Source organism: Leptodactylus fuscus, chromosome 3, assembly GCF_031893055.1.
Source record: "Leptodactylus fuscus isolate aLepFus1 chromosome 3, aLepFus1.hap2, whole genome shotgun sequence".
NCBI classification, from domain to species: domain Eukaryota; kingdom Metazoa; phylum Chordata; class Amphibia; order Anura; family Leptodactylidae; genus Leptodactylus; species Leptodactylus fuscus.
In genome coordinates, this window is record NC_134267.1 from 106,637,131 (window position 1) to 106,646,196 (window position 9,066).

The 9,066-nt window shown below is 49.4% G+C and overlaps 1 pseudogene; it reads right to left on the minus strand.

Moving 5' to 3' along the window:
* Positions 1–2,507: 2,507 nt before the first annotated feature.
* LOC142198743 (U2 spliceosomal RNA) lies at positions 2,508–2,630 on the minus strand (annotated as a pseudogene).
* Between the last annotated feature and the right edge of the window lie 6,436 nt (positions 2,631–9,066).

Genomic DNA, 9,066 nt, shown 5'->3' on the forward strand with positions numbered 1-9,066 from the left:
AAATTTAATGTTTTGCATCCCGTGTCCACATACCATCAGAAATGGGCAACTGAATACCAAAGTTCCATGTATCCATGTCTTCAGGGTGCTGATGAAGTTAAAAACCGTGGGGGAAATCGTGATCAGTCAGCCATATCCTGCAAAAATTGCTTGAGGCTGGGGATACACATTGCGTACTTCCATGAGGTTAACCTGTTGCAAGGTATAGTTACACTGTAGGGGATGGGATTTACACAAAATCCTATCCACACACTGCAGAAAAAAAAGTGCAAAGTGTCTAGCGTTACAAGTTTTGAACACGTTACACGCAGGGCTGGTTTTAGACAAACTTTGGCCCTGTAGAAAATTAAAAGTGGGGCCCCTAATGCTGATATACAAACAACACCACATATTTCTAGTGGCAGCCCCTTTAATAGCGCCCCCTTTTAAGAACCACCCCCTCATGCCCATACACAATTCAAATAACCATCTTTGTACCACCTAATAGATTTTTGTATCCCCTCATCAGTTATTTTAGCACCTTCTTATAAATAATAGTCCCTGCTTATAAACAGTGCCCCATATCAGTAATAGTTCCCATTTATTAGTAATCGCTTCCCTCATAAATAATAGTGATCCTTTATAAATAGCCCCCCTTATTAATAATAGTTCACTTTATAAATAATAGGCCACGTTATCAATGTTAGCCCACTTATAAATAATAACTTCTTTAAAAATACCCTCCTTTATAAATAAGTAACCATGTTATAATAGCCACCTGCTATAAGTGCCCATCCCAAAAGGGAATAGGCTCCCGACTTGCTCAAGGCTGCTGGGCCAAAGGGCACCAAGCAGCCCAGAGTCACAATAGGACGGATTGCCGAAGCAGAAGGTCCAGCTTGCTCTTTTCCCCTTGGGCTGCCACCACCTAGGGTACTAAGAGCCGATCCTACATCCTGGCCTCAGATCCCTTGTCCACCTCCACTGAAGCAGAGGCAGGTCTCCAAAAAGAAAGGGAGAGGCCATTACAGACTCGCAACCCCTCCACTAGACGTCGGGAAGGTCCCAAAAGGGCACCGCATCCCTTCATCCACACAAAAAAACGTAACGAGTGACAAAACCAAAACGTGACAAAAACGACTAGACAAGTGGTAGGGTGCCCACCAGGCCCGGTCTACCCGCTGGATCTATAAAAATTTCCAAGCACTGGGTAAACCAGGCATAGGGAGTGGGTGTCACAAAGGTGTGTATAGTGCAATAGCAATGTGCCAAAGTTCAGTGAGATCCCATCCCCAGTGATCTAAGGCACCTCGGGGGCCACTTGGCACCCCCAGGGCACTACACTAGAAGCCTTCAAGATGCTTCCCCGGCCCCCAGCTAAGATCCCCAAGAGCCAACAGCTCCTAGTGGCCATGTTGCCAGCATCCATAGCTTTCGCTGATCCCCTACAGTGGCGGCCACCTAACCACTGGCGGATCCTGCTACTAACTACTCCCAGCAACATGCCTCAAGTAGTTCTCCGTTCTCATCTCTACAGCGTTCTGTCTACTCCTGCCATTGGGCTCCTGTCAGACCCTCCAGCAGTATCAATTACTAACTGCTTCTGATAAAAACAGATTTTTTTTTTTTTTTTTATCGAAGGCCTCAAACAGTGCCAACTTAAACACCCAGTGCATGAAAAAAGTGGGAGTGCCACTAAAAAAAATGTGCCCAGGATGCTGTCTATCAAAAACTTACCCTTCCCTCCCCAAAAGGGAAGAGGGGAGTTCCCGACTAACTCTTCCCCACAAGGCCCAAAAGGTGCCGAGCGGAGTCGAGTACCAGTGGGCTAACAGCCGAAGCCGAAAGCCCGCAAACTGCCCTGTTCCCATTGGGCTACCACCATCTAGGGTACTACGGACTGACCTTCGTCCAGTTTCTCCCTGGGCTGCCACCACCTAGGATACTCCTGGACTCAAAGGACCTGCATCCTCCCCAGTCGACCCAGGGAGGATCAACAAGAGACAGGAGGGAAGCCCATTACAGACTTCACCTCCAGACGACTGTCGGGGGCGTCCCAAAAGGGTACAGCATCCCTTCGTCGAACACAAAAAAGTGACAAAAGTGGACAAAAGAAGGTGAAAAAACATCTAAAGAATGTGGTAAAGTGCCATTGAAGGCCCAGTTTACCCGCCGGATCTATAAAAATTCTCCCGCTCTGGTAAACCAGGCATAGGGAGTGGGGTGCTCAAAAAAGGTGTAAACTTGTGCCACGCAATGTGCCGAAAACCAGTGGGTTTCCCACGCCCAGTGGTCTAAGACATCCCGGGGTCCACTCAGCCCCCAGGGCACAACACATGAGGCCTTCGAGCGCTCCCCGGCTCCTCAGCCAAGATCCACTGCCACTGAGGCGCCAGGTGGTCGTGTTGCCAGCGTCAGCAGCGTTCTGTCGGTCCCCTACAGTGGCCGGAGCCAAAACCACTGGCGGAACCGATTACTGACTGCATCCCCAGGCAAAATGCCCAAAGTGGTTCTCCATTCTCACCTCCACAGGGTTCGGTCTACTCCCGCCTTTACACCCCAAGGATGGACCTCAGGCGGTTTCACCTACTTCCTGCTTCTGATAAGAACTGATACTACACTTGATCTTAGCCAAAAGGCCAAGAAACACTGTTGCCTATAAAAACCATCAGGGGGGCACAAGATCTCTTTTCCTCTAGAGCATAGCAACATCCATTTTTCAGTGCGTGGAAGTCAGTTTTTCCAGCTTATATGTGGTCCAATTGAAAGGGAAATACAACAACCTAGCAGGCGTCTTCAGTTATGTTCAGGTGAATGGCCCTTGAATATGACCTTGCCTGCACCCCTAAATCAGGAGATTACTTTGTGCAGCCTCTTGCCTTAGGCCCACACCTACTTTAGAATATCCCCCACTGGGATTTAATTAATGTACTCTCTGCCCTAATCCAGAGTCTGTTTGAACTCCTGGAGGATTTGCCTGTTAATTTTAAGGTAAGAATCCTATCTTTTCTTCTGGTAATTACATGTGCCACAAGAATTTCACAGCTTCAGGCTATTTCTGTCCTCCATTTAACACCATCCTGGAGGAAAGCGTCATCATTAGACCCTTGCCTTTCTTTGTCTCCAAGGTGGTCTTGCATTTCTATAGATCCTGAGTGTCCCAATCACAAGGAGAGGAGTTTCCATTGTTTGTATGTTAAGAGGTGTCTATTGAGATATCTTGAGGTTTCCTCAGATTGGAGAAAAGATGAGAACTATCTAGTTTCAGGAGGCCAGAAAGGTTCATCTGCAATCGCTAGGTGGATCAAGATAGTGATCCATCTGGTGTTTTCTCCTAAATCATAACAACCCCCTGTGGGTTTTTTGGGCCCAGTCTATTAAAGCAATTACGGCTCCCTAGGCAGAAAAGGCAGATGCCTCTTGAGCTCAAATACGTGGAGATCCTCACACGCTTTTCAAGCATTACAGGTTTAACCTTCCTTTAGATTCTGATATCTCCTTTGGGAGGAAAGTCCTGCAGACCATTATTACCTTACTATTGGCCCCTACTTTAGTTTTGCAAGGGTGTTGTCATGGCAAGGATTTAACAGGAATACAGCCCCTCCCCCCCCTCAACTTTTTTTCTATGTTCATGGTACAATGGATTTCAGGAGTTTGTCCATGTCTCCAGCTGAAGAGACACTCAGAATATATACTATATGGTCCTGCCTCACCTGGATAGTCGTGTGCACATTAATGTACCCACATCTCTTCCAGCATAAGCTGACGTGTTGGATGAGCTTTGGCTATACCTTCTATTTCCTTTTGTAGTTCTGCATACAGTGGCATGAAAACGATTGGACACTCCTGGACAAAATGAACAGTTAAGTTAAAGAGGAAATCATTTTTAAAAAGAATAAAGTTAAAGATTGCACACATTTGTCTGTAATTTTAAGCATTTTCAGTGTATTATGTTTGAGTATAATTTTAGAGTGAAAAAGGGAAATGAGTATCATTCAAAAGTTTTGATAACCCTTGTAGATTTGTGTGCTGATAGCTTTGACCAAGGTCTCAGTCTTTAAAGGGGTTTTCCAGGGGGGGGGGGGGGGGAGGGAGTGTCCCCACCATGGGGGCAATTTTGTTTAGTGCTGTGTATCTCCTTTCTTCCTCAGAATGTCTTCTTCCTCCTCTGTTATCCCTCCACTGAGAAAAGCGATGTCAAAGAGGAAGCACCTTGCGTGTGCCACCTGCAAGATTCCGCTTCCTGATGACTCCCAGTACCGCTTTTGTCGGGAATGTAGAGCCCCCTCCTCTGAGGCGACCCCCATGCGAGAGATGGTATCCTGGGTGAAGGGATTTGTCCAGGATTCCATGAGTAGAATGGAAACGACCGTCTCCCACCTGGCCAAAAGACCGCGCCTGGACCCGTGTGAGTTGTCCCTTCCACCCTTGGAGAACCTACGCCTCAGAGATGTGGAGTCTTTGGAGGATGATTCTGAGGATGAGAAAGAGATCTTCCCCATGGAGAAGATGTCTAGGGTGTTTAAGACACTCAGGATCAGAGACCGGGATGGCGGAGAAGGCTCAAGCCGCAGGTCCCGCACCTTTAAACCCTCGTCGGAGATGCTCCGCCTGATGGAAGGAGAGTGGAGGCGCCCAGAGAAACCTTTCGCCCCTTCCAGACGGTTTAAGGCTTTGTTTCCCGTCTCTGAAGCCCAGTTAAAATCGTGGGGTCCTCCGCCCAAGGTAGATGTGGCAGTGGCGAATTTATCCAGACACACGGTCCTCCCGACTGAAGACGGGTCGAGCCTGAGGGATCCTATGGATCGACGGGTGGAAGGATCCCTTAGACGAATTTACTTGGTCTCCTCTGCCCAAGCCTCTCTTGGCATTGTTGCCAATGAGGTAGTCACTGGCTTGCGGGCAGAGCTTTCGTCTCCAAGGATATCGACTCCAGAGTGGACCGGGATGACCTCCTGGCGGCGATGTCAGACATCACCTTGCTGGTGGATCACCTAACTGAGGCCACCCACTTCCAGACCAGATTGGCCGCCAAATCTATGGCATTATCCACTGCCGCTCGCCGGCCCCTGTGGCTGAAGCCCTGGAGAGCTGACCTCACCTCCAAGAACAGCCTATGCAGCCTCCCCTTTGAACGCGGCTGGCTGTTCGGGAAGGGGCTCGACCGCATCATGGAGGGATTGGCCGACTCCGAGGGCAAAAATCTATGGCAGCCCATTGAAGGACAGATTTTCTCCTTTCGGGGACGGGGAGCCTCTAGAAGAGGATCCAGAGGCGGTCCGGCAGAGGAAGAGGTCGGGGCTCCTCTCGTGGGTGTAAGCGTGTCTCCTAATTTCCCCACCTCTCCGCCCCCCTTCCCTGTGGTGGGTGGCCGTCTTTCCCACTATGTGGATGCCTGGCGCCAAAAGATTCGGGACCCCTGGGTCATCCAAACGATCCAGGAGGGTTATAAAATCAATTTTATTTCCCAGCCGACAGAGAAGATGGTAAGAACCCGCCCTCTTCAGGGCTCCAAACAACTTCATCTGGAGAAGTTGATTCAAGAGTACGTGGACAAGGCCGCGCTGGAAGTGGTACCCCGCGCAGATCAAGGCACAGGCGTCTATTCTCCAGTCTTCTTGGTTCCCAAGTCATCAGGCGAGTGGCGCATGATCATCGATCTCAGATACCTGAATCGCTTCATCCGCAAGGTGCGCTTCCGCATGGAAACCATCAGGTCAGTGCTGCCATTTCTACAGCCTGGAGATCACTTCGTCACTCTGGACCTGAAGGACGCCTATCTCCACGTACCCATCTTTCTGGCACACCGAAAAAGGATTGCCGTATACGTAGAAGGGAAAGAGGCGCACTTCCAGTTTGCAGCCCTCCCGTTCGGCATATCCTCCGCCCCCCCACACCTTCACGAAGGTCATAGCTCCGGTCGCTGCCGCCCTGCGCCTTCAAGGCATATTCATAGTCCCGTATCTGGACGACTGGCTTCTCAAGGCTCATTCAAAGGAGGTTCTTACAACGCAGGTGCAGACCGTTGTAGCTCTACTAAACAAGTTGGGGTGGCTGGTAAACTGGCAAAAGTCAGTGGGGGTGCCATCAACTCAAGTTCAGTTCCTGGGACTTATTCTAGACTCTCTCAACATGACGATCTCTCTACCCTCCTCTCGCAAAAGGAAGATTACTCGGGTGGTGCATCACTTATCTACTACACGGAGGGTCACAATCAGGATGGCCATGAAGGTCCTAGGATTGATGTCTGTCACCATAGAAGCAGTTCCTTGGGCCCTATGGCACATGCGCCCACTACAGAACGAGATCTTGAGAGTCTGGAACCACAGTCCTACAGGATTACAGAAGCCTATCCAGTTAACCATCAGCACCCGGCAAACCCTGCCCTGGTGGACCCATCTGTGAGATGGGAAGTCCTCGGTCCAGCCCGCCTGGACCCTGTTGACTACAGATGCCTCCCTCACAGGCTGGGGAGCTCATCTGGGGGAGACCCCGGTACAAGGTACATGGAATCAGTGGGAGAGGACACGCTCATCCAATTGGTGCGAGCTTACCGCAGTTCATTGAGCCCTTCTGTCGTTTGCATCGGTTCTGCAGGGAAAAGCGTTCAAGGTAAGGTCGGACAATCTGACGCCAGTCCATTATATCAACAAGCAGGGAGGAACCAGGTCCCCCTCGCTCCTGCAAGTCACCAACCAGATCTTTTCTTGGGCAGAACGGAACCTCTCCCAGCTGGCCGAGGTACACACCCAGGGCCGCCTGAACATCCTAGCAGATCAGCTCAGCAGAGGCCGCCCAACCGCAGGCAAATGGTCCTTACATCAGGACATCTTCCACTACCTGACCAGGAGGTGGGGTCTCCCCGAGATGGATCTGATGGCCACCCAATACAACGCCAAAGTAGAAAGGTTTTGTTCCCTGTATCGGGAAGACAACCCTTTGGCGGTGGATGCCCTGTCAATACCATGGAGGTTCAAACTGGCATACGTTTTCCCTCCCATCCCGATGATCCCAAAGGTATTGGCAAAACTCAGGCAGGACCAGACCTCGGCAATAGTGATCATGCTGTTCTGGCCAAAGAGGGCATGGTTCACCGACCTTACCCTTATGAGTCGGGGGAACTACTGGAGGCTTCCACCAGTCAGGAACCTGGTGTCACTGAACATTCGGCCTTGCCTGGGCCTAGACAAATTCAACCTCACTGCCTGGAGGTTAACCGCGCCATACGCGCAGACAGAGGATTGTCCCAGGGAGTGCTAAGTACCTTAGCCCATTCAAGAGCAGAAGCAACCAATCAGAGCTACTAGAGGATTGCCCGGATATTCCGATATTGGTGTACAGGCAACCAACGCGATCCAGACAGAGATGCAGTCCTAGAGTTCTTACAGAACGGCCTGGAGAGAGGACTAGCACCTGCCACCCTCAAAGTCCAAGTGTCAGCTCTATCTGCTCTCCTGGAGACACGGTTATCACAAGATCCTCTCGTCAAACAGTTCCTTAGGGGGGCTACCAGGCTCGGCCCCCTGTCCCAAGGTGGGACCTGGCCGAGGTTCTACAAGGACTCTGTGCGCCCCCCTTCAAACCCTTATCTGAAGTGGACTGGAAGTACCTGTCATTCAAAGTGACTTTCCTGCTGGCAATAACCTCCGCTAAGAGGGTTGGCGAACTACAAGCCCTAGCGGCCTCCGAACCCTTCATAACCTTCTTTCCAGACAGTGTGCAGCTGAGGTTCGTCCCAGGATTTTTGCCAAAGGTACCCACGCTTCAGAATACCAATCAGGTAATTGCCTTGCTGGCCTTCTTTCCCTCTCCCGCTTCAGAGCAGGAGGAGAAGCTACACACACTGGATCTGGTAAGAGCACTACGTATTTACCTAGACCGTACAGCACCGTTCCGAAGATCAGAGAATCTTCTAGTCAATGTGTTTGGCCACAATACAGGCTCTAAAGCATCAAAGACAACCCTGTCAAGATGGATCAGAGAAGCCATTAGTTGTTCCCTACGGGCCCAAGATCTTCCTGTTCTAGAGTTTTTACGAGCCCATACCACCCGAGCAGTGGCGACATCATGGGCAGAGACACGGTTCCTCTCTTTAGAGCAAATATGTGCAGCAGCCTCCTGCAGCTCACAGCTGACTTTTGCCAAACATTACAGACTGGACTGGCGTACGGCCGATGCTACAGCATTTGGGCACTCTGTCTTGGCATCTGCCTGCCAGGATGACCAGCCCTAAGGTAAGCGATACTTGCTAAATCCCCAGTTGTGCTGCTGTTGGGCGTAGGGGGAAAGAAATATTATGAATGATAATCTGTTTTCCCTTAGCCCAAACAGCAGCACAAGGCTCCCTCCCTAGGAGGTACTGTTGTACAGATTTTATGTGTGTGTGTACCACTTTTGTAATTGCTCTCTGTATGCCATACTTGATACTAACACAAGGGAGGAGCATGTCTTCGGCCTCTTATAGGGGTCAAAGCTGTTAGGTAATTAAAAATTCCACCTGTCCTAACTGCTCATAGGGGCAGGAATACCCCAGTTGTGCTGCTGTTTGGGCTAAGGGAAAACATTATCATTCATAATCTTTCTTTCTGTGTCCTCACCATAAAATTCAGCGTCAGAAGTTTGCAAAATAACATCTAAACAAGACTGATGCATTTTTGGAAACAATTCCTTTGGCCACACTGATCAAAAGGTATGTTTGTAAAAAAAAAAGGGAAGTCAATTTCAGGAAAAGAACATTAATCATGGGGAGGATTAATCATGCTTTGGGATCGTGTTGCAGCCAATGGCACGGAGAACATTTCATGGGTATAAGGAGGAATGGATTCAATGAACTTTCAGCAAGTTCTTGAAGAAAAACACACCACCATCTGTAAAAAGCTGAAATTGAAAAGCTGATGGCTTCTACAAATGGATAATGATCCTAAACACACAAAATCCATCATAGACTACCTGAAAGTTTTACAATGGCCCTAACAGTACCCTGATATGAAGATCATTGAAAATTTGTAGCTAGACCTCGAAAGAGCAGTTCATGCTCAACGGACCAGGAATCTCAAAGAAATGGAAGACTTTTCCAAGGAAGAATGG